The sequence below is a fragment of the Camelus bactrianus genome, chromosome 32, assembly GCF_048773025.1.
Source record: "Camelus bactrianus isolate YW-2024 breed Bactrian camel chromosome 32, ASM4877302v1, whole genome shotgun sequence".
NCBI classification, from domain to species: domain Eukaryota; kingdom Metazoa; phylum Chordata; class Mammalia; order Artiodactyla; family Camelidae; genus Camelus; species Camelus bactrianus.
This window is the reverse complement of record NC_133570.1, coordinates 2,472,145-2,496,228: the sequence shown is the minus strand read 5'-3', so window position 1 is coordinate 2,496,228 and position 24,084 is coordinate 2,472,145. Positions and strand designations below refer to the sequence as shown.

Genomic DNA, 24,084 nt, shown 5'->3' with positions numbered 1-24,084 from the left:
CCAACGGGGTCTATGTTAATGGGGTGACTTCTGGAGATTCCCCTGAAGATGCGGGAGCTGGTTGCCAGGGGAACCAACCTAGAAGAGAGGGTTGAAACTTCCAGTCTCACCCGCCGGTGTCCTGGGAGGGGAGGGGAGCTGGAGGCTGAGTCAGTCACCAGCGGCCAAGGATTTAGTCAGTTATGCCTGTGGAATGGGGCTTCCATGCAAAACCCCGAAAGGAGGGGCTTCAGAGGGCTTCCGGGCTGGGGAACCAGCGCACATCTGAGCGTCACCATGCCGGACCCCAGACTCTGGTAGGACAGAGGAGCTCCTTCGCGTGGACCCCCGCCCTGTGTCTCTCTGCCTCTGGCCATTGATTCATATTCTTTAATCTCCTTTGTAATAAACCAGTAATCCAGTGAGTAAACTGATTTCCTGAGTTCCGAGAGCTGTTCTAGCAGGTTAATCAAAGCCAAGGAAGGGGTGTGGGAACCTCTGATTGACAGCCAGTCAGTCAGAAGCCCCGGCGACAAGCCAGGCTTGCAGAGCTGGCGTCTGAAGGCGGGTGGGGTGGGGGTGCTGGAGGGCGGTCCTGTGGGACCGAGTCCTTAACCCGGGGGATCTGATGCTAATTGCAGGTGGGTAGTGTCAGAACTGACCTGTCGGGCACAGACCTGGAGGCGAACTGCTTGTGGTGGGAGCCCCCCCACCCCCAAACACACACACACACACACACACTGGAATACGTTTCTGAGCTCAGCTGGAATAACCTCTGAGTTTCAGGTTAAGTGGAAAAGGCAGGGTGCAGGACCCTAGAGGGAGTGTGGCACCTTCTCTGTATCAAAACTAAGGGGGGCGGTATATACACAGAGGGCGAGAATCTCACTGGGCCCTTGCACTGGATGCTAAATAGGATGGGTGCCACCGGCAGATGAGCCGGGCACCAGGTTCTAGGGTGTCTTCACATCACTTCATTGCCGGGGGGCATGAAAGTCAGCACCTGGGTCCTATAAGCAGGCTGCCGGGGTGCTAGTCCCGACTGCTCCGTCTACCACGAGTCATCTGCCCTCCCTGTGCCTCAGCTGTTTCATCTCTTACCTTATATGGTTGTTACAAAGGTCATATGAATTCATGTGATTATTAGTGGACTCACCCTAGGTGCCCTATGTTAATTATTACTTTCTCCCCTGTCCGGATGCTTGTCCGTGGCCACGTAAAGCCTTTGGAAAAGGAGGGGAGAATGTGTGCAGAACTGATGAAGGTACAAAGGAAGACATTCCACACACAGGCTCTCAGGGGGCCGCGAAGGACCTCCCATCAAGCGCAGGAAATGAGTGGTCTTTTCTTTTCGCTGCCTGTCCCCGCAGCTTCTAGCAGAAGCAAAGACAAAAGCACAGAGGAGCCCAGGCTGCCCCCAGCAAAAGCCCGAACGGTCGCGTCCAGATGCAGGTCAAAGGAAGTGGCCCCCGGAGGGCCTCAGGTTGGGGGCTCCAGGCGTCAAGGCTGACTTGAAAAGCCGCACGAACTGGGCGGAGCCTCCATCCCGGCCTCCCTGGGGAGACCTTTCCTGGCCTGAGAACCTGAAAACATCAAGACCTTCTCACTCCTCCGGTCAGCTTAGCTCCGAGCCCACCTCCTCTTCGCCACTTGGTCATGACACTGGGGCTCTCTTTCCGCATCCCTGTCACCCCCGCATGGACCACGCCAAATTCCCTCATCCTCCTCCAGAGCACCTCCAAGGTGTAGCCAAGACACCAGACTTTTGCCGATTGTTTCGGAGTGAGGGAGGGGCCTGCGGGGCTGAGGAGGACAGACATCTCTTGCATCCTTGCATACCAGACCCACCCGCCCGGAAGGCGTGGTTCCACGTGTGGCCCTGCGGGGCACCCACTGGTCTCCGTCTCTCCCCAGACTTTTCTCCTCCGTTCAGATGTCGCCTCCAGCCTCCAAACTGTTGCTTCTTAACCCACACAGCGAGTTATAGCTCTCTCTGCACATTCGTCCTCTCCTTCCAGGCCACGCCTTGCCGTTGGGGTGGAAGATGGGGGCGAGGGGTGGGGAGAGTGCAGGGTGGAGGGGGTGCCGGCTAACTTCCCAGCCTCCGACAGCTTATTACAGTGGCCTCCTAAATCTGCCAGCAGTTTCCCGACCCATCTTGTCTTTGTCTCTCTCTCCATCCCTCTGCCAGGCAGAGAGCAGGCTGGAGGCCACTGGAACGGTCATCCCATTAGGCCAGCCTCTCCTGTGTCTCGGAGGAGCAGCCACGGAGATGAATGGTTTTTAAATTGCGTGTCTCTCCCCCTCGACCCCAATTGATACGTTGAAGTCCTAACCCCCCATGTATTTGAAGATGGGTCCTTTAAGGGGGTAATTAAGGTCACTAGGGTGGGGCCCTAATCCAGTAAAACTGGTGTCCTTGTAAGAGAAGGGAGAGACACCAGGGCTCTCTCTCTCTCTCCTCCCCCGTGTCTCCCTGCATTCCCTGAGGAAAGGCCCTGAGGACACAGCAGGAAGGGGGCCATCTGCCATCCAGGAAGAGGACACTGGAGACCCGCCCTCCTGGCTCCTGACTTTCCGCCTTCAGAAGGCTGAGAAAATGAATTTCTGCTGCTTCAGCTGCCCAGGCTGGGTACTTGGATGGCCCAGGCTGGCTGACGCGGTGAACGTGGGACAACGAACCAGGTGAGTGTTAATCCCGGCGTCCACGAGGAGCCTGACTCGGACCTGGGCTAGCGAGGCCCCCGCCCCGACATCAGCCACGTGGCCACTGGGCGCTGCCCATCAGGTCCTCCACGGTGACGGGCCGCGGCTGCAGGGCGTGAGGCACGAACTGGCCACCCGGCGCTGTGCTCGGCGGTGCTGGAAACCACGGCCCTCGCTTCCTCCTCCCCCCATCCTCACTTGTTCAGTTCCAGCCCCTGTGGTTCCTGGACGATGCACTGAGTGGGTGGCCACTGGAAGGAAGCTTCTAGACGTCCTGAGAATAAGGCAGGTGCACTCTTGAGAAATTAGTTTGCAACAATACAACAGGTAATTAATTGTATTTGTGTCCCAACTGGTGAAGCATTTCATGAGATTGCAAGGCTCGTGCAGCTGCAGCCATCATTGTTTCATATAGCATTTTAATTTCTTCCTACGTCCAGGCTGCTGCGGCTATGAATTAAATGAGCTCTGGGATTGTACCGTGTATGTTGTCGTTTTTTTTTTCTCTTGCTGCCTCCCCAGACACATTCTGGGCTCTTGCCTGCCCCGTCCTCCCCCAGGAAGCTGACTTCCATGGATTAAATCAACGCATGTCCTTTTCCCGCTAGCACCTGGGCTGGGTTTGACCGAGGAAATCGACAGGAAATCAGACTAGGGGCGGAGAAAGGTTGGGGTGTTTACTCCCCCACCTCCTCCCCGCCGGCCTGCTGGCTGGCATCTGGTGCCTCTGGCTCCTTGTCTGCACCCCGCGCTGCTGCTGGGCAGGTGTCTCCTGCTAGGACTTTGCCCTGGGGTCCAGCGCCAGCTCCTCCTCCCTGCCCCCGGCCCCCGGGTGCAAGGGAGTTGACAGTGTCCCGCTGTTACTGTTTCCTGGCTCTTCATCGCTCCCAGCCACCCCAATGAAAATGCCCCTCACCCAGTTCCCTTCCTGCTCACTCTGAGGGGTCAGGGATAATCGAGTCCGTACTCCAGTCCAGTTCCACCGTCTTTGGTCCTTAATCCTCCTCACCGGAAACTGCAATCTGCTCTGCAGGAAAGAGAAACGTTCAGGTGCCCCGGCTGGATGGAGATGGGCACCAAGTGACTGTTCTTTGTCCAAGCGTGTGGCTTCTGTGACACCGTGTGGCTCCTGCACCTTCCCTGGCCGAGACCGAGGACCCCAATCCTGTGACCTTCTGCAGCAACTCAGCAAGCGTCCCCGCCGGCAGCCTGATGGATGTGCAGAATCTTCAGGAAAAACCCACAGCGCGTGCTCGGGGTCTGGAGGACGGCGGGAGATCGTTTCAGCTCCCGGCGCCGTGCTCGCCAGGACCACGTTCCCTGGTCGACAAGGAGCAAGGACTGGGTACACGACGCGTTTGCTCTGAACCAGCTTGAGCGTCGACACCCGTGCACTGGCTTGGTGACTCCTCCATCACAGGAGTGGCTGCAATTCAAAGGACTGAAAGCATCGTTTAAATATTGTTTGAATGTTGGGAAGAACGTGGAGCAACCGGAACTCAGACTTGGCGGCTGGGACGTCTGGCTGTTTCTAATGATACGAACCCTATACCCAGCTTGTGACCCAGAAATCTTACTCGTGTTTACTGGAGCCCAACAAAAATATATGTCCACATAAAGACGTACGTATGGCCGTTCATACCAGTGTTCATACGAGCTGAACAATGGAAGCGTCCACAGGAAAATACACAGACGTCAACAGGAAAACATTCATACAGTGAAAAACGACGCAGCAATTAGAAGGGGAGAACTACTGATTCACATGATAACATGAACGCGTCTCGAAAATACTGCATTAAATGAAGGAATGATTCCACGTGTGTGAAATTTTAAGACAGCCAAACTATAATCTGTTAGGAAAAAAATCTCAAATAGTGGCTGCCTCAGAGGAGGGCTGGGGTTGGCTGGAAAGGGAGATGAAGGAACTTTCTGGAACAACGGTCATGTGTTGATGGTGATTCGGTCCCCAGGTGCATGCATTTCTCAAAGCTCATCATTTGGCACCATCCAGATGTGTGCATTTCATGCTGTATAAATTTCACTGAAATAAGTGAACTGAAAACAAGCATGGAACTCTGGTTACGGACAGACATACTGACGTGCTGGCCGGCGAGGAGGACCGGTGTCTGCAACCAGCCTCGAAATAGATGAAGAAATAGGTCGGCGGTTGTGGGCATGGACAGACAGAGGTGCGATAAAGTAAGTTTAGCAAAATATTAATTGCCAAAAACCCAGACCTTTCCTGAGCTGGTTCCTCCAACACTAGTCTCTAAAGGTACTTCCTCCGACCCCCGAAATGGAGGCTGGTGTCGCAGATACAGGTTTGGCCATGGGGCAGGGCAGTGTCACACCCTTCCTCTTTTTTTTTTTTTTTTTTCCTACAGAAGATATGCATGTTAAAAACAGAGCATTGTAGAAAATTAAATAGTGACACCAGGAGCGCCACCCCCGGGAGCCTTGAACAGAATCTTCCGGCTGCACTTAGGTTGTGTCTCTTGGCGCAAGTACAGGAAAAAAATAAATCACCAAACCCTCCCCGGCAGGACCACTGGCGGAGGCAGGTACCACTCTGGAATCCATAATTCATGACCTGGTTCCCTTAGAAGAGTCACCCTGCAGAGTCCTGGTACCTTGACAACAGCTAAGACCAACATCTAAAGCCAAACAATGGACTGAGTTTCTGCATCCTTCCCAAATCCACACACTGAAGCCTCACCCCCTCGCTATGAAGACAAAGCAAGACAGATCATCTTCCAGCCAGGAGGAGGGTCCCTCCCCGCCACCAGGAACCCACCGGTGCTCCGATCTTGGACTCCCCAGCCTCCGGAATGGTGGGAAATAGATGTCTGTTGTCTTAAGCCCCCGGTGTGCAGCATTGGTTATCGCAGCTGCCTAAGACACTCGGGATATCGTTACAGTGACCGTTACTCTTACAGCTCTGTGCTGGGTGTGGAGTTGTCCTGCGTGCAGGCACCACCGTGTTTTAATTCTCACGCCACCGTCTGAACCAGGAGCGATCATTACCACTATTTTACGGGCGATGACAATGACGTTGGGTGGGGTTATGTAAGTAGCCTGGTTCCACAGAGAATCATTAGGGGGCTGGGCCTCGGCAACGAGGCTTTAGGATTTTAAACCAGGCACCCCAAGCTCAAATGCCTGCGGGGCTCAGGCAGGGCAAAGCAGCACCATGGGGCTTTGTGTAAATGGGTCTTGTCGCATTTCGTGCCGGGGCTGAATAGGGGCTGGTGGGGATGGCGGCAAACTGGAAACCCCCCCTCACTCTGCAATCGCAGAGACGCAAGGGACACCGGGCTGCTTCCTGGGACTGCACAGCATCTGAGGATCCACGCCCGCGCCGAGATGGATAGCAAGCAGAACCCATCCTCAAAGTGACCTCAGGAGCTCAGTGTGTTCCTCGGTCATCAGCCTCGCTGGGGCCGGCGGCCTCGCCATCACACAGTGGGAAGGAGACAGCAGTCGCAGCATCTTATGAGATCAAGGGCTTGCTCTCCCCAGCGGGAGGGGTGGCCGAGCTACCAGCTGCCAGGCAGCTAGCTTCCCTGACAGCTCCTGTAAATAGCTGGCATCTGAAACCAGACGGCGGGGGTCCTAGGTAGTCTGCTGGTCTACCAGCCGGCTGGGCTGCTTCACATAAAGCCACAGAGACAGCAGGAGGGCCAGTGGGCGCCAGCCACCCTCGGCCCCAGCGCATCTCCCCACGGGAGATCAGGGGAACTTGCCTCGTCTTGCTGCCTTTTGATTTGTAATTTCCCCCCACGAAGGGCCATCCCCTAACACATATTGTGTGACGGCGGGGACTCTGCCTTTACTCACTCTGCACGGCAGTGGACATAACTTAGGTGTACAGGACGGACGTCTCTGTGACATTAAAATAACCCAGTTTAGAATTCGAATGGCAGTCGGCCCACTGGGAGCCAGCCCACGCCCCGCACTCAGTTTCTGAGATACGGGATCTCGGGGAAGTGCAAAGATTACCTTTACCTAGAGGCAGCCTTGCGCACAAGGGCCAGGGCGCTGTAATTGCACAAGTGACGTGTGTGGATGGATGGAGTGAACCCTCCGGAAGAAGGAAGCTGTCGAGAAATAAGCCCTCTTCCCTCTGGTTCCCAAAACAATCAAGCTTTTTGCAGAAGGTAGAGATGATAACCGTATTCACGGAGATGAAATGATGAATTCAGAGCTAATAGAAGGAAAAGTACTGAGTCTTAATGCTTCTTGGGAAAATGTATTCTCTTTTGAAAAAAAAAATTTACGGTATTAGCCGTGGAAAAATTGCAGCGTTTTCTACGAGACGTAACTGTGGTTTCTCAGCAGAAAGCAAAGTTCCCGCCACAGGTAATGGTTTTACTGAAGAGGCTTCTCTTTCATCAGGCTTCCCATTTCATCTTCCCTCCCCCCTCCCCCCGTTTCCCCTGCCAATAACAGCTTGATTGAGATACAGTTCATACACCATAAGAATAACCCTTTTAAAGTGTGCAGTTAAGTGGTCTGGAGCATCTCACAGAGTCGTGAACTGCAGTTTTCATCACCCCAGGTGGAAACCCCAGGCCCATCAGCAGTCGCTACCCGCCAGCCCTGGGCGACCAGTAATCTCCTTCCCATCTCTGGAGATTCGCCCGTTCTAGATGCTTCACATACATGGACGTCCCGACATTCCTAGAGGCATCTCAGGGCTCCCCGGCCTTGGCACTGCTGCCGTCTGGGGCTGGGTAACTCCTCGTGTGGCGGTGCTGTCCTCTGTGTTGCAGGCTGTTTAGCAATATCCCCGTCTTCCACCCACTAGCTGTTAGCAGCATCCCCTCCCACTTCGGTGCCAACCAAGAATGTCTCCAGACATTGCCTGGTGGGGAGAACCACCCCTGGTTGAGAACCACTGATCTAACCAAGCCTCTTCTCAAAGCGGTCTTCCACACCCATCACCACTTAAATAAACACAGTCCGGGTGGTTAATTTGCTTCCTGAGGTCACACGGTTAGCTAGTGGCCAAGAGAGGCACCAGAACGCTAGCACTTAATTCCTACTTCACGTCTTTTCAGCAATCTCTCTTTCAAATGTAATCTCACTGGCATCAGGCTGCTTTTTACCCAAAGAGCATTTGCCTAAGGCAGTGGTTTTTAAACGTTGTCCTGCAACCATGTCATCCGAAGGGCTTCTGAAAATACAGCACATCAGTCACCACCTTCAGAGTTTTTGACTTGGTATGTCTGAGGCGGGGCCCATCCAGTTCCCAGATGATACTGATGGTTGCTATCCTGGGGAATCCCACTTTGAGACCCATCGTCTGAGAGCAAGCTCACCCTATCCTTTATTATGGACTAAGACTGTCAAACACAAGTATCTGCTGTGGCTAGGCAGGAAACATAACTACAAGACATGGTGGTGTGAGGATGTGGTGGCTGGAGCTGTGGCAGCCATTCTGGGATAGTGAGTGTAAAGTCAAGAGAATCACTGGAAACCAGGTTGGAGCCCTGGTATCAGGCTGCTGACACAGCCACATCTGGAACCAGTAAGTGCTGAGCGTGCTGTTTTGTAGAGTGGATTATAACTCCTATTATTAACTGCTTTTAGTCTGTTGCTCTGTTATTTTTATCTGACAGCAACCTGAAAGATATAGTACCATCTTAGAATGTAAATAAACCGTTACGGCATCGATTTTTTGTTTATATTTCTATCATCTAGAAGTGGGTCTGACAGACAGAGGGGGTTCGAGATGTACTTAAGGGATGAATAAATGAGAGAATGAAGGAATTTCCTGCTGCCACCCTTATCAGACATTTCCATGATTTTTGCCATGTATCTAACCACTCTACTATCTTTTTTTTAACAATATCCATAACTTTCTTCCAAGTAAAATATATGCAATTCCAGTTTTGATGTGTTACTTATATTTTTCTAATAGGTTAAGTGAAATGCACAGATATAGTCTGTCACAAGCATCCATCTCCGTACCACCTCGAAGCCTTGTTCTTGCTGTGGGCTGAAGCCATGTCCACACTTCAGGATACCCTGCTGGACCACAGCCAGTGCTTAATTGGGTCCAGGGCGGTCTGACTTTCTCGTGAATAGTCAAGAAGTCTCCAAATCCTTTTCTCATTTAGAGCTGCTCCTTCTAGGTCAGGGGTGAGGCAGTGCGGGGAGGCTGTTCCCAAACGCGCTCTTACCATGTGCAAACTGAATAAATAAAAGGTGATGACTTCTGAGGCTGGTAAAGAAGATCCTCGAGGCAGTAACTAATGCACCAGCAGCTTTGGGTCATGGATGAAAGGGTGGAGAGCAAGCAAATAAACACTAAGTATTTGTTTTTATAAAGATGGATAAACCTTGCCTCCTCCGAAAGTCTCTAAAACCCGACTCTGTTTTAAGAAAAGCTACTTTTGAGATGAAGGACATGATACTTTGTGCCCCCGGACATTTCTCTTACATTGTATCAAAAAATTGTAAAACAGGATGTTCCCTAATGAGACGCAATTTCTCCTACCAGCTGAAACAGCGTTTTTTGAGCTGGCTCTTTCTGTCCAAAACCCTGCTTATTTCTCACCAAAGCTTTCCAGCCCAGGGGACACGAGCGATCGTTTCAGTGCCCGCAGGTTCTGACTCTCATATTGCATTAAACCAATCTTCTTTTGTGATTTATATTTATGCCCATTTTCAATCCTATCAGCTTCTCTTTCCCGCAGCCTCACTTTCCGCTCCGATTCTTTTTGTCCAGATAATATCCTTTTTTTGTCACTCAGCCATAGGCTGTCACTTTGCATCTATGAACCAAGATACAAATGTGCGTGGTTACTTTTACGAATGTCCATAGTGACGAGCGCACAGCTCGAATCTCTAGGAAGGGGCTTCCACTTCTACTTAGGGGTTCTCCCCGCCCCATCTCACCAAATGCTCGGCTTTTTAACAAGCTGCCTGTGCGACAAGGTGATGCTGACCCGTCCTTTTTTCTTCCGGGTTTTCGGATGTTTTGAAGAAAAGCAAGCCTCTCTCCAAGTTGCTTGAATTTCGGAATAGTTTTAAGTGGCGGTTCAAGAGAAGACGGAAATGCACGTCTATTTTAATAAAAATTGGACCGGCATGAACTTCGCCTGGCTCTATAAATACGCACCCGAAGTCCTAATTAGGCCATCTGAAGAAGCGGTGCTCTGCGTTTCCAAGGGAGATGCGGCGTGGTGGACTGAGATGACCCCAGGGCGTGACACCCGGAGCCGGATTTGATGCCACCACTTCCTTGCCCATCAGGTTATCAAAAATGTCATTGAGCAGGATGTATTTCAGTTTCCTTATCTGTCTTACAAGTTTTTGTAAGTAAGGAGAATATATGAGAACATGATTCAGAAACACGGGGAGTTTCGTATACATGGAAACACCCTAACCAGGCAGCGGCCCCTTCCCGCTTTCCCTCCCTAGCCTCCTCCGTTCGCACAGTTTGTCACTGTTGCCAGCGCAGTGGTACTTTGTCCACCTCACTTTGTGGAAATAGCATCTTCAGCCTTCAAAGCTTGCTTCTGTCACATCCACGCTCCTTCTGGGGTCTAGCAGATTGAATCCCACATAAGGGTTAGGATGTAAGGCAAAATATTGCGCGGAGCCCACATTTCCCCCCGCAGACCCCTTATAGCAGCATCAGGCTGAACCTGGAGGCTGTCTCAGTGATTCCGCCCTCGAGTTGCTCAGTCCTTTCGTTGGGCGCTGCATCCAGGGCGGGGGCTTGTGTCCGGGGTCACCTGTGTGGCACAGGGTGTCTTCAAAGGCTGGTGCAGGAGGATCCTCACGTCCTGAGTCGCATCCGGGGAGGACGATCGTCAGGGGAGGCGCAGACTCCGGTTCCCTGCCCCCAGCCCCGCCACAAGGGAGGCCCTCGGGGCGTAGAAGGTGGTGAAGTCTCCCCCGTCGCCTGACTGTGCTTTCTCTGGCTAAGCTCACAGCGGTACCCGGATTTCCTCGACAAATTCCCACACCACGGGGCCCCGTGGGGCCGCTTAGAGGCAGCCACCGCGGGGCCGCACAGGCACTCTTTGGGACGTGTAACTGTAACTCCTGAACGTCAGGAAATCTCCTCACCACCCGGCCAAAACCATGGAGGACAGTCTGGTATCCAAAACACAGTCTTTTGTTCTCTGTGCCGCAGGGACGACTCCTGGCCTTCTGCGGCTTAACCACCCCCACCCACTTGGCTTGGGAGAACCTCTCTAACAATTTTCTTTTCAATTACGTGCACTGAAAGCCATTTTGAGCCCCGGGCCGTGGCCCCCGGGGAGAACGTGAAATGGCTCACTGTCGGGGGTTAGCTTCCACGGCAGCAGGCCTGGCCCTGCTCGTCGCAGGTGTGAGGACCAGGCTCAGCGATGCGCTTCTAAGAAATAAAACGGCCTCCCTCGGCACACGTCTCGGGCGTCGCCCACTCGCAGCTGTTACGCAGCAAAGTGCCAGGCGTGGCGGTGTATTAGCCTGAGAACAGAGGCCGCAGATTGGGGATCGTTCTAGCAAATACACCGGAAGGGACACAACCCCGTGCGGCCAGGAACCGGCCCCAGTGGTTCTGCTGAACGTCACGGCTGCAGCCTTCTCTTCAACACGGTGCCTGGTTTGGCTACTCCTTATCCGCAAAGGTGCCCGTTGTCCTGGTAAGTGTCATGCTGGCAAAACCACATGTTGGCGAGATTTAATTCTCAGGAAGTGGGGAATTCATGGGACGAAGTGGGGTGGAGGGAAATGACACAAAACATTTATAAATGGAATCACAAGGAATGGTGACTCTCCCTTGTAAGTTAGGTTCTAAAGTCAATGAATTCATTCATTAAAAAAAATATATTTCTTGAGCGTCTGATGAGTGTCTGATAAGAAATAGCCCCACTTGGGCTCTGTCAGTTAATAAAACAAGCAAAAATCCCCGACCCTGCAGGGCACGTGCTGAGGGTCAAGAGACGCTAAACAGTCGGTATGACAAACAAGTACATTGCACGGTAAGTTGGGAAGTGATAAAGGACGTGGAAAAGCAGACCAGAGTACGGGGGCTGGAGGGCACACCTGATTGTACGTGAGCAGCGCAGGCTTCCTTGGGTGGTGTTTGAGCAGAGACTCGAAGAGGGTGGGGAAATGAGAGTGGTCAAAATGACTGCTGAAAGCCCTTAAATTGCTTTTTGAAAAATCATAGGCCGCGTGCTCCCGTGGAACGCCAACGGGGCTGCACGCGCCCCCGCGCGCGCGAGCACCTGCATCCGGGCGTCGCTGATGCTCCCGCCGTCCTGCCGGCTGCGTCCCCGCCCGCTGGCGGCAGCTTTGACCCGGGGAACGTCAGCAAACGTGCAACAGGCAGAGGTTTCAAAAGCACGTGTGCAGGGAGGCGATCTCCCCGCGGGAGCCCGGGGAGCGGGGGCAGTGGCCCGAGGCAGCACGTCCGAAGATGAAGACGCGTCCACGTGTCACTGCCACACCTGAGCGGAAGGAAGCCCAGACCGCAGGCCGCCATCCTGCCCCCGGGGAGCGGCCAGGTGCCGGCAGCCCCTCTGCTGAGCTGGCCTGGGGGACTCAGGGAAGCGCTGCTCGGTGACACACAGGTGGGAGAGGGCAAAATGTGGCCTCTGGAGGAGGATGGAGAAGCCGTTCGCAGGAGGAGCGGGACGGATGGAGAGCCAACCCAAGGGGCGACTGTCCAGTGCGTAGTCAGCCCCAGTAACAATGCTGAGAATGTCTAAGTGCAGCCTCTGATTTTCCAGTCGGGGGAAGGCTGGTCCCCTGGGGGTGGGAAGACAAAGGCGCTGGCTTCTCCGGGTGCACAGGGGCGGCTGGAAGGAGTTCTCAGGTTCTCTCGGGGTTGGTTGCCAAGACCCAGGGACTCTGGCACGATCCTCCCCAGCTGTTTCAGGACCCAGAGGTGCAGGGGGACATTGGTACCACCTCCTTTATGTCCATCCTCCCACGGCCATTGAGCAATTCAACTTGGAGAAACCGCAGCGTCTCGAAGCACAACATACTGCTCCCTCGATGGTCCCCTCCCACCTCTCCTGCCTTTTTTCCAATTGTGGTCCCAGCCCTGACTCTAGGCAAACCTGTCCTGGCTGTTTCCCCCTCTCTGCCTCGGTAGGAGCCGTTCCCTTTGCCTGGGATGTAGTTCTCCTAAAGGCACCCTAGGCAGAGGGAAAAAACACATCCTGGGTGAGACCCTGTTTAGTCTCAGACGGTTCAGCTTCAGAGCCACCCTGCCCACCCTCCCCCTGCGTGTCATGAGACTGCCCCATCCCGTGAGTGCCTGCTACCCCCAGCCAGTTTTTCTATCACCTCCCGTGGAGCACTTTATTGCACTGATTTGGAAAATCAGTTTTCTTTCAGTGGAGACAAATTCCTCTGCTTCTTACTGCCACCATGTGTTTTACTCATCTCAGTGTCCCCAGCACCTAGCAAGGCATCTGACGCATCAAACACAGAACACAGGCGGCCGAAGGCACGAGCGGGGGTCTGAAGGACGCGTCTGCGACCAGTGTGAGTGGAATGTGGGGCTAAAGTGATGCACCTCCCTGGTGGGTGGGGTGCCCAGCAACCAGAGCACGGACACGACTGAGACCCTCCACACGGGGCGTGGCGGGGAGGCGAAACTGCCAGGGAAACGGGACCAGCGGGATGTGTGAGGTTGTGTGTGTCCGTGTGTGTCTGTGCACATACATTCACATCTGTATCTGTAGACATCCGTAGATGTCTGTGCCAGATGTCGATGCTGGGGTGGCGTCTGCATGAGACACTTTGCTCTGTCTGTCCGTAGAACTGTGTATCTGTATCTCTCTCTATAGATCTGTATCTTTATACATCTAAATATATATTTGGCAAAGATACAGGGCTATAGATAGAGATATTATATATACAGACCAATAGGCGAAGTATCCGATACAGGTACTCTCCCAGACACACGTAACTGACGTAGGTACAGACACATGTCTGCTGGCATCTATTGATAGCAATGTCAGTCTGTCAGTCAATCAACCTATCTGTCTGTCTGTCTGTCTGTCTACCTACCTATGTATCTCTCTACCTAGGGAGATTTTAAGGAATTGGCTCATGAAATTGAGGAGACTGGTAGGACCAAAGTCTACAGGGCAGATCATCAGGCTAGAGACCCAAGGGAGAGCTGATGCTGCAGTCTGGGTCCAGAGGCAGTCTGCTGGCGGAATTCCCTCTTCCTTGGGAAAGGTCAGCCTTTTTTCTATGCAGGCCTTCACCTGATCAGACGAGGCCCACCCATAGACTATCTGTCTGTCTGTCTATCTATCTATGTAGTCTTTTTCAGATTCTTTTCCATTATAGGTTATTACAAGCTATTGAATATAGTTCCCTCTGCTATCCAGTAGGCCTTTGTTGTTTATCTATTTTATATATAGCAATGTGTATCTGTTAATCTGTATTAGAAGGTTTAGAAGGAAAAGAGAAGGGTACCTGCTTGCAGGATTCTGTAGGGAAAAAATTCTTACAGGATTTGGGGGTGCAGGGAATGTGTCACTGCTGGGCACACTTATGGGGTTTCCATAACTTACAGAAGGGCTCAGGGGATGCAGGTAACTACAATGGTTTAGTCTCCTCATGGCTTTTATAATGTGATGCCCAAGACCACCCAGCCTCAGGCACAATCCACTCTTAAGAAGATACGCTTGTGATCATGACCTTGGGGGTTATTTTTTTTTCCAGTGGCCTATTCTCTTTGGCCCCATACTGTCCATCGATAGTTAATCCAGCTAAGGTGCTGAGTCTGACTCAGAGGGGACTTCGTGCCGCTCCCCTCATATGCTTCCTCTTTCCTGCAAAACCATCTTTGCCCGTTTCATCAGAAAGGTGATGCACGTGGTTCCAGGGAAAAGCAGGACAGGTGTCTGGGCGAAGGCAGGGAGAGGGGGTTTGTGTTTCCACTTCAGGCCACCTGAGCTGACCTGTGGCTGAGCCCCACACGATGGGAGAGGAACAAGTTCACTAAGCAAAGCAAAAACAGAACCTAGATGGAAATTATTTCACAGAATCCCAAGGCTAAAACCAATTAACACGAGCTGCGTTGAACCTGGGCTGACCCTGTTTGTTTTCCAAACTTACAGAGTAGCCTTGGACTTGAACTTGAAGCTGACCTTAAAGGTTAAAATTCCCAGTTCTACCTCCAGAAACAGAAGATGTGGGAGCTCATGTACCCCACAGACATGGACGAGATGGTACCCAGGTACTCGGCGGCACAAAGGATCCCTTATATATGAAACAGCCTTCCCAAGGTTTCAAGAAAAGGCAATTTCTGTTATCTGTCAGCACTAAGACTAAGGGTGTGGCAGAACAGAAAAAAGAATTGCATTTTCAATTTAAAAGAGCTTTTGGAACAAGACAAAAGAAAACAAAAAACTGATGAAAACAAGCTTTCACATGGCAGATTCCTGACTAATTTGCCCACCTAGGAAGTTAATGCTTTCTCCCAGGTGTTTCCAAATATATCAACAATTGGTAACATTATGTCCAACATTCTAAGTTTGCGTCTCAAAATCAGTTGATTTAAGATTTCTCATAGGAATGCCTAATGTTTATATCCATCCATCCATCCATCCATCCATCCACCCATCATCGTCATCTGTCTATTTTATCTATCTTCTATCCATCTGTCTATCTACGTATCTACGTATCTATCTGTCTATCATCTACTTCTCCACCCATCCATCCATCCATCTCTCTATCCATTTATCTATCTATCTATCTATCTATCTATCTATCTATCTATCTATCATCTATCTATCTATCTATCTATCCATCCCCATATCACTGAATTCAGGCAACTTTGCTCTGGAATGTACTGCATGCAGAGCTTCTGAAGCAGTCTGGAGGTCCTGGAGATGTGTCTTGCTTTAATGAAGTGATTTTACTCCGACAACACCACAGGAACCTCTAACTTTAGTTGCCACAAGAAATCCTCAGACCTGTCAAGGGTTGCATTAAAAAGTCAAGATCTGGTGTTGAGTTCCTTGACTCCTACTGACAGCAGAGCTCAGAGAGGCTTGAAGTCTGCAAAATGCCAGACCCTTCCTTCAGGAGCCCCTGGGAGTCCCATGCGGAGTCGGTCCAAGCGGGGGGGGGGGGGGGCTTGATTTGTTCATCTTTTTGGAACCCTCCGTGGAGCAAAGGGCGCCAGGCTGCCCCTCTGCACCTCCCCTCCGCGTGACCGCCCACTCCATCCCTCCGGGCAGTCTGCCCTTTCACGGGGCCCCACTTCCTGTCTCCTCCTTCTTTCGGCTCCTGGTTCATCACCAGTTGTGTTCATCTGTGAGGGGCACCCTGGTGAATGCTGCAGCCAGACGGTCTGCATCCAAGCTTGGGCACGTGCCCCAGATTCTTCACTGGTGACCTGGGACCTACCTTATGATGGTGAAGTGAGCTCACAGGTGTACGTGCTCAGCACGGTCCCAGGACCACAGTGACCCCTGAGGGCTAGCACACTCATCGTCCTTTGCTAAACCGTAACAGCCACTGCAAATACATTGCAAAGATGGCAGTTTTGCTTTTTTTCAGGATTGATTTTGCATAATGCGTACCTTATGCAGGTTCAGAACACACTAAATTAAAACTAAGTATTTAAGACATTTTCGGTGCAATATTTTTACAGATTGTGAAAAGATTAAGTAAATCACGTTTCTCACGTGGAACAGTTAATGTAAATAATTAACTGCTGCGGGCCCTCAGTCTTGCGATCTGAGTCCCCTCCGCCCCACGGGTGCGTCTTTGTTCCGCTTCCTGGTGGGCGCACAGCTCGCCCCCCCACCTCCGCTGTCAGGGAGGACCCGTGACGGTGCTCCAGCTGCTGGGCGGCGAGCAGAGCTGTGTCGTTTTCAAGTCCTGCCACTAACCGTCGCTCATGGCTCTGCACGCCCGCAGCGGTTCCAGCAGGTGGCGCCAGAGGAGCCCCAGGGGGTGGAGGAGCCACAAGATGGAAGGAGCTTGGGCCCGGGATCACCACATGGAGGGTGACAACGAACGACAAGGTTGGGCTGTCACGCAAAACACAGGCGAACTCTGATCGTGCCAGGCCCCTTGCAGCGGAGGACGCCTGGCCCTAGCAGGTAACAGAGGGAGGAGGGGAGAAGGGAGAAGACCAAGGAAGGAGCTTCAGGGTCTTGGACGAAGAAGGAGGCTGGAGGGCTTAGGTGAGGGTGTCGGGGATGCGGCGGTGGTGACGGAGGAGGCAGGCAGAGCGGGACTGGAGTCTGGAACAGCACGACCTCAAAGCGATTTAAAAATGAGCACAATCATTCAACCAGAACCTTTACTTTTTAAAAGACTCACCCACTCAGCTTCCGAGTGGCACCGCCTGGAAGCACCGCACCTCGGCAGCTAGAAGTGATGGCCGGTGACGCCCCGCCTTCTGGGGGTGCTGGGACTTCCCTGCCTTCTCTTCGTCAGCGTCCTGCTTCCAGCAAGCACAAAACTGAGCGACCTCGAGCTTCCACGAAGAGGGTGCCCGGGGCTTGCTGAGAAAGGAAGCCATTCCTCCACGTGAATGAAGTCATACATCAGAGCAGCCAGGTCGGGTCACCTGGGTACGACCTTCGCTATTTCCTCTACCCACACGCCACTTGTGTCACCGTCTACTGATGGGTGTCTTCTTTATACTAACAACTTTTTAAATTTAGTCTGATCCCAAGGAAGACTACACAAGAAATCGCAGTTGGACGTCCCAGCCATATGCTCTTCTAGTAAACATTAAAGTAAATATAAACCTACTGCTATAGGAAATGTTCTCACCACCTAGAAAAAAACACTGTATTCTACCTTAGAAAACGCTGCATAAAAATATCCAGGGCAAGAATGTTCCTTAAAACTGTGTGGTTCACTGCGTGAGCCCCGGACATCTTCCAAAACCACCGTTGTGTTCTTTCTAAGTCTTACTTTGGGGGTGACTTTTCTTTTGAAAATGGCATTAAGTTGTCGGTTGCCACTGAGTGAGACACCATGTCCCAGTTCCGACCCACGAGCGCTCACTGTTCAGTTTCTCTGAACTCAGCACTTTCCCCCTAAAGGCCAGACCCCTCCCACCCAGGGAAGCAGACCCTCCTGGCCCACAGTTAGGGTGACCGCACCTCCTGGTTGGCCCAGGACAGGTCAGCTTTATACCTGCCTGCATGAAGCGTGCCTCCTTTTGTTCTCAAAAATGGCCCAGCGTGAGGAATCTACTCAATGGCAGTCCCCACCATGTGACTCCCTCAGTGCCTGATATCTCAGACACGGCGTGTCTGTGCTGTCTGAGCTTCCTTTCTTCTCCCCTCCTCCACGAACCCGCTTCTTCAGTTAAGTGTAGTATTTTGGTGGAGGGAACCACTGTCCCCAGACACACTCAAGCCACCCATGGCTGGTCAACCAAGGGGTCAAGATGGCAGGATAAGAGGCTGCCCTGCAGGGGGAGGGCAGGGTTCCCGAGAGGAGTGCTCTCTGGTCCTCGGTCCCACATGAGGGAGGGGAGGAGGCGGCTGGGAGGTTACTCTCCGTCAAGCTGTCAGAAGGAAGCCCCCAAAGGGCCACTGATAGCATCTGGAGGTGTCCAGACTCACAAAGTCAGAGCCTGGTGACCCGTAATCTGAAAGTTGGGGAGCCCTTGGACCAACCAAAGTGCCCAGTCCTGCTTGCAGATAATGAACGTAAAAATTGAAGGATGGTTTGCTGTAAAAACTCTCAAGTTTCCTACTGCCGAGGAGTAAGGAAGAGGGTTTCTGCTCAGGCTTCGGAATTAGGGCCGAGAGATGCGATGATGTGGTGGGGTGAGGCAGGCTTGCTGGAGACCAGTGGGCTGCGAGGCAAGAGGGACACACGGAGGAATGTGGAAGGCGGCCACCACGGGGGTTCTTGCAAAGTGCTGCTAGATGTGGAGGATTGTGCTGGCCCGGAGACCAGCCCAGCCATCCCCAGTGATGGCTAAAATCGTGTGCTGTTCAATCTGGAGGAAGACTGTGCGGGGCCAGGGAGACCCACGGGAGGCCACGTCTGGTTTTTCTCTCTCCTGTTGCATCACCTCCAAGCCAGGAGCCAAGGGTGTACGTGACCCTCCAAGGAGGTCAACGTCCTGGTCCCTGGAAGCTCTGCCTGTGCTGGGTTACACGGCAAAGGGCAATGGAGGTTGCAGGTGGAATCAGCTCTGGGATGAGCTGAGCGTGAGACCCGGAGCTCATCCTGGGTTACTCAGGTGGCCCTGCGCTGCCAGAGGGCCCTTCGAAGTGGAAGACGGAGGCAGAGAAAGAGAATGGGGGTGGGGAGGTATGGCTCAGTGGTAGAGTGCACGCCTGACATGCATGAGGTCCTGGGTTCAATCCCCAGTGCCTCTGGTAATAATAATAGTAATAATAAAATAAATAAATCTAATTACCTGCCCCAGAAAACACTGTTAAAGAAAAAGAATCAGAGAGAGATGAGACCTGGAATGACAGACGAGTCAGAAACGTGACTCCGCAGGCCCTGCGGGGGGTGGCGGACCAGGGTTGTGGGCGGCTTTTATTTACTGACTTTTTTAAAGGCAGATTTTAATTTTTAAATGGGATCATCTTCGAGGTTTTAGCCAATACGCCTCCTCCCTTGCCCATTTAGAGGCACCTTTTTACTGGAAAACAAAACAAAAACCAAACCGACCTTTTTAAAAGCATTCCGCTAATGCAGACTTTATGAGCCGAGGACTCTGCCCCGGGAAGGACGACTGAATGTCCTCAGTCCTAGGACTGCTCTCTCCTCCTTCCCAGTTGTGACGTCTCTGAAACCAGGATGCGCTCTGCAATCAACAGCGTCAGTCCTGGGTCACATCGTAGCAGCATTTTGTTTTGTTTGCGGTTATTTGAAATCAATGTGGAAACCAATGATGGATGGATCGGATGAACTATGAAAATCGACTTTGTCTTTCACATCTATAAGTACTATTGACTTTCCTGTTTAATTGTGTTCTGTTTTATTATTTCGTTATTCCAGGGGTGCTTAGCTCTTTTTGTTTTTACACGTTTTGCTTTCACTGAGACACCAAACTGGAATAACCTCTGGTTTCCATCTTAAGCCTGCTTTGGGCTAGTTTTTCTTTTTTCTGTTTTTTATCACTTTGCTTTATTGAGATACACGTGACACGTAACACCGTGTAAGTTTAAGGTGTGCACCGTGATGATCTGACACGCTATACGTTGTGAGATGATGACCATAAGAAGGTGTTAGCACCTCCATCACCGCACGTGATGACCACGCTTTCCTTTCGTAGTGAGGACATTTAAGACCTGTCCAGTTAGTGGCTGTCAAGGAGACAATACACTGTCGTTAGCCACAATCGCCAGGCTGTCCGTCAGCTCTGCAGAACTGCCTCATCTTATAACTGGAAGTTGGTATCCTTGGACCAACATCTTTAGAAGATGGAAAAGTCAAGGAAAGAGGTTTTCCCCCAGAAACATCCCAAGTGCAGCAGCCCTGCCGATGCTATGAGTTCAGCCGTGCCGGCCGCACCCACGCAGCTGTAAGGCAACTGACACGTGCTCTTTTAAGTCAGTGCGTTGGTGTGTTTCTTCACGACAGCAGTGGGAAGCTCACACAGATTTCGGGGGGTTCAAGCCAGCCCGGTCATTAGCCGTCTGTTGGCCAAGCAGCCAAAGAGCTCCGGCCATCCTGAGACGGATCGCGCCCCTGCTCTTGTCCAGGCCCCGTTCACAGCGAAGGCATGGTCCGGGTTTCCCTCCCTCCCGACAGGCTCTCCGGGGTCTGCCCCGCTCACCGCCGCTCGCTCCCGGCTCCTGGGCCCGCCTCCGTCCACTGCTCCCCAGCTCCCCAGGCGCTGCCTCCCCAGGCCTGTCCTGGCTGCAGTAGTCCCCCTCTGCAACCACAGCACCTGCTCGCTCAGCCTCTAGATCTGGACCCAGCGTCACCCTTTCAGGAGGCGTGCTGATTTTATATGTACACACACACGTGTGCGTACACGCGTGCACCCTGCTGCACAGACACAGAGGAGGCACGTGGGATACACACGGGAAAATGTTACATGGGATACAGGACATATGGGACACATACAAACAATACATACAACTAGGGTACTTATATGTGGAGTTATTGTAGGGGAGGTAGGTCATATTGACTACACACATATGGGATATATAGAATATATATATGGAAATGAGGCATTTATACCCTGGAGCTGCTCTGTAGGATGTAGGCCATGTATACTACACGTATGCAGGCCACAGAACACACATATATAAACAGGATACTCACGTATGTGAAACTGTTACATAGTAACAGGATACACATACTATATATGAAAAAAAATACATGTGAAGGATACACAGAAAAGGAGGAGGATGTCTTGTTTTCCTCCACTGTAAAGGACGCACAGATGATAAATGTCTGTATTTATCTATAAATATATTTACTGGTCTATTTACATATATTTATATATTTTATTCTACTTACTGTATTATTCTATTGTATGCTATTCATTCTATTCTATTTGTATATATTTATAGATAAATACTTATGTCCTATAGGAAGTTTATATAGAGATAATACACTTAATTGTTTATATGCAATGTGTATATTACTATGTGAACAGGTAATATGCAAATAGGACATTGCATTATAAGTAGGATAAAATGTAGATCGCATTTTTCACCTCCACGGAGGGAACTACATACGTGAAGCTACACGTATAAAAGCATGTATACGTAGAATGTGCATTTGTCTGTCCATTACAGGTCGCACAGGGTATGAGAAGGTATCTCCTACTTTCCTCCCCTGTTGGGAAAAGCACATACAGGAAGTGCGTTTGTGAAGCAGACACACAGGACACAGGGAGCGTGTGCGTGTGTGGAAGCAGGGTCCCCGTTCGCTCCTTGCATTGCGAGGACGGGGACTTCGTTGTGCCCTCTGCTGAATCCCCAGGCCCTGGACTGTGCCTTTTATGCAACGAAAACGCAGCCAGTATTTGCTGAATGATTTAGGTTTATGATTAAGCTCTTCGTTGGACTGGTTACAAAGATTTCAGCGTTGTTTAATTTTGAATATTATATGGGAGCCTCCATCATGTCTTCAGGCCTTTGGGTCTCGAAAGTCTTCATCTGATTCCGTAAAAAAAAAAAAAAAAAGTATTTCCGTGTCCAGTGGTGGCTGAAGTGCTCCCCTCTGGTCCTCCAGCACCTGAGCACGACCCGGGCTGGACGTCACTGTCCCTACAGCCTGACCTGTGTCTAGGCCCCTGGGGAGGTCTTAGCTGGGATGGATCTCTGGACCCTCCGTCCAGTTAATGAGTCGTGAGAAATGCCGCTCGGAGATTCGAGGGTCCAGAGAGGGTCTGCATCTGGGATCTGAAGCCACGCTGCCTCTCTTCCTTGCCTGTGGCCACTGCCTCCAGAGTCAGAAAGCCGTCACTGGCTTTACGTGGAAGGGCCCTAAGCTGGGTGTCTGTCTGGGTCTCAAACACTTATCATGCCTCCCAGAACTTTCTCTCTCTCTCTCTCTTCTTGGCTCAAAGACCTTTCCCTTGGGGGAAGGCCAGCAGAAGCTTCTGTAACTCACCCTAAAATTAAAGCCAAGACTCTGTGTCAATCTCTGCTAAGTCCGAATCCCTCGGTGCCGGGCCCTGAAAGACAAATAGCGAAGGGGGCAAAAACAACCCTTTGGGCTAAGTATAATCTCAGATTTTGGATTCTACACGTACGTTTTTGCCATCCTTTCTCCCCCTGTTAATGTACCTCCGCAGAAGCGGCAGACAGGGCTGTGCGGCTGGGTTGGCACTAATTATCCACTGCTGTCTTCATTAATGCGAGTTTCTGACGAACACTGGGGTTCGAATCACAGCAGGTGTGCTGTGCGCTCGGGTACATTTTAGATGGGATGCTGGAGCTGGCTGCTTGCTGCAGGCCTCACTTTACCACCAATGGAGGTCTGACTCCTAAATCATCACGCGAAACACTGCCATCCTTATGCTGGGCTTCAAAAGAACAGTGCCACGGCTTTGCGCCAATGACACGCATCCTCACCGTGCACATCGGGTTAGGGGATTTAAAAGGGCTTATAGCCCATGACTCGTGCCTTAATGCACCTGTTGTCAACGCAGTTTCCTTCTTCATATAACAATATATTTGTGCGCTACATTGGAAATTGACACAACATTGTAAACTGACTATAACTCAATAAAATAAAGTTAAAAAAAAACTATATAGAGGGAAAAGAAGCAATGTGTTTATATATCATAAGTCAAAGAAATAATTTCCATCACAGAAATGGAAGAGAAATCAAAAGGCTTCCCCTTACGAGCATTAGAATCCTGGAAGGTACTATGCCTGCAATTTGGGCTTCTGCCACCAGGTGGTGCCCACCAGAAGGCCTTTGGCTCATAATGTGCACCTGGCTCCAGGTGTGTCGAGGTGATGCTTCCTGGCACCCTGAGAATAATACATCCAAAATCCAAATTTACACAAAGTACGCGTGTTAACAAAAAGTCAATTTAAAGGAAAATACCATCGGAAGGGAATGCAGAAGCTTATATTTTATACCTCACTGGATGCTTATCAATGTTTAATACAGCCCCGGGTTTATTTTACCATTGATTCATTCAACAAACAATGATGTATTAAGTGACTACTCTGTGCCAGGACCTCAGTTAAGTCCAGGAATACAGACACGAGTTAGACTTGTCCCTAGTCCAGAATTTCTCCAAATCTATCAGTCACACCCACACATAAATGACCGAAGATAACCATGTTCCCAGCACGGTCCCTGAGAGTGAAGGTCTACAGGAAGGTTCATTGACCTGGAGTGAAAATTACTCTTGGAAATCGTTTAAACTGGGGCTTTGGGGGGCCACGAGTGTATTGTTTGACTTCTGAAGTCTGACTTTTGTCGTTTTGATCCTTCGCGTCTCGGAAGTAGCAGGGTACAATCCGCCTGCACAGTCTAATTGCCTGCCCGGTGTCTGTGCAACGGGCACACGGCCCGTGGCTTCTTGTTACCAGTGCAGCTGCCAAAGAGGCCTAATTAACTGTCATAGCTCTTCCTTCATGAAGGAAACAGAATACGGAGGAGTAGCAACGGGGCTGGCTCTCCTTCCTCCCGACCTTGCCTTTCCGTCCAAGATATTATCTCTGTAGCCCCTCTTCTCACATCTTCACTCTCTTCTGACCGGGACTAACCCGGTCAGAATACAGTTCTTTATAGTTTAATACCGTTCTGAATATTAACCACCAGTTCAATATCCATCATCAGCTGGCACTCCTGCTTGTCCAAACTTCCTTTGGTCCTGTAAGACGTCCCATTCACCATCCTTGGAATGACCTTGCTTTTTCATATGAAGGTTCAGGGAAACTCCACTATGCAATGATTGTTATTATGGGCATAATCCTTATCTTTACATCTAACCTGCATCTGGAA

At 51.3% G+C, this 24,084-nt stretch overlaps 1 protein-coding gene and 1 non-coding gene across 2 annotated transcripts in view; one reads left to right on the top strand and one right to left on the bottom strand.

Annotated features, from left to right (window-relative positions):
* Positions 1–24,084, bottom strand: part of TMEM132D (transmembrane protein 132D) — a 529,280-nt gene that overhangs the window by 28,688 nt on the left and 476,508 nt on the right. The window lies entirely within an intron of this gene.
* TRNAV-GAC (transfer RNA valine (anticodon GAC)) lies at positions 18,954–19,025 on the top strand. Its single transcript has one exon. It is a non-coding gene; the product is annotated as a tRNA-Val (tRNA).